At 32.3% G+C, this 1,488-nt stretch overlaps 1 long non-coding RNA gene across 1 annotated transcript; it reads right to left on the reverse strand.

Annotated features, from left to right (window-relative positions):
• Positions 1-565: 565 nt before the first annotated feature.
• On the reverse strand, positions 566-1,488 carry LOC123309769. The gene is made up of 3 exons (XR_006537283.1): positions 1,388-1,488; positions 804-1,284; positions 566-742 (listed from the first exon to the last, which is right to left on the reverse strand). It is a non-coding gene; the product is annotated as an uncharacterized LOC123309769 (long non-coding RNA).

The following is a 1,488-nucleotide window of genomic DNA, read 5'->3' on the forward strand; positions in this document are numbered from 1 at the left end:
ACGTGTGCACTAATTTTGTAATCTGAAATTTATGAAAATATATTGTTTTTGAACATTAGTTCATTCGTTCACATACCTCGCCGAACTGATGTGAGATGTTTTTGAATTTTATTTTCAGAAATGATTGATAAACACACACTATTTGAACAATCAAAATACGAGTTCAATATTACTGCAGTAGTTTAAATTAATTTCCATAATTTTTCATCTTTTTGTTGAAAGCGTTTTCAATAACAAATGAAACATAATAAACAGAGCACATGAACGTAATATATATAGATCTCCCATGGAACAAATATTTGCATGATCCATGTTTGAACTATTTATGCTCCTTTTAGAAAGGAGATGTGTTCCTTGTTTGAGGCGGACATAGGAGCATAGCTGCTACATAAGCGCTCTGTATTTGTACTCTTAGTGTGATATATCTGTTATAAAACAAGGAGCGTGAGATACATTTCTGCTTCATAACTGTTATGAGATATGGTCACCTGGGTTTATTCATGAGGAAAATTTAAATATTTTTATGTTGGATTTTGTGAATACTACACCTTAGAAGCAGTTATAGATGACTGTGATGAAAGGATTTACTCTGAAATATAGCAGATTATTCAAGTTCCATAGCTTCGACTACAGAATGAACATTACTCCGAAGCGAAAAATAGTTCTCCTCATGAATATGAAGTTTGGCCTTGTTTTATCCGAACTGAATTCTTCTTCAGCCATGTCCCAAACATAGGTTTTTCTAAAATAACAAAAACATATTTCAATAATGAATCTTTAAATGCCACACCTAGCTTACCTACTTCGTTTGATTGCAGAAACTTTAGGTTCAATGTTTTCTCTGTAAATATTTTCTCTGATTGAACAATTTCTTCTGATGCTTCTTTTCAAAAGGTTGGGGAGGGTCTGGAGGTTTTACTCATGTATATTGTATGTAGGTATGATAACAACAAAATAATTGGTAACTAATTTTGCCCTAGGTTTCCTCTTTGGAAAAGTGTCCTCTGATAAAGTACTCATACTTCTAATCAGAGAAGTGCTAAAATATGAATACAGTCTCAAGAAGTATTTTGAACAACAATGAAAATTCTCACCTTGAAGTCTTAGTCTCTTTGCTCTCAAATGTATGGAGTTGGAAGGGCAATGGGCTAACGTTTACTAATCTTATCACAAATTATATTCAGTTGAAGTGATTCGGGCATATATAAATGAATCTAGGATTTTTCCGATCAATTTCCAAACCTCAAAGAGAAAACCCATCATTTCGAATCTCGATTGGGAAGGCTATAACAAAAAAAATATTTATCCATTGAAACCATATAATTGAAACCAGTGGTATGAGTCGACACTGAAAACCAAAACAAACATAAAGTTAACCTATACTTACGAATGTGTTCCATTTACAGAATCCTTCGGATTTAATTCATGAAATTATCCGTATCTTACCATTATGAAAACTTTCTTCGAATAAATTTCAGAAGTTTTAGA

The sequence above is a fragment of the Coccinella septempunctata genome, chromosome 3 (assembly GCF_907165205.1).
Source record: "Coccinella septempunctata chromosome 3, icCocSept1.1, whole genome shotgun sequence".
Taxonomy (NCBI): domain Eukaryota; kingdom Metazoa; phylum Arthropoda; class Insecta; order Coleoptera; family Coccinellidae; genus Coccinella; species Coccinella septempunctata.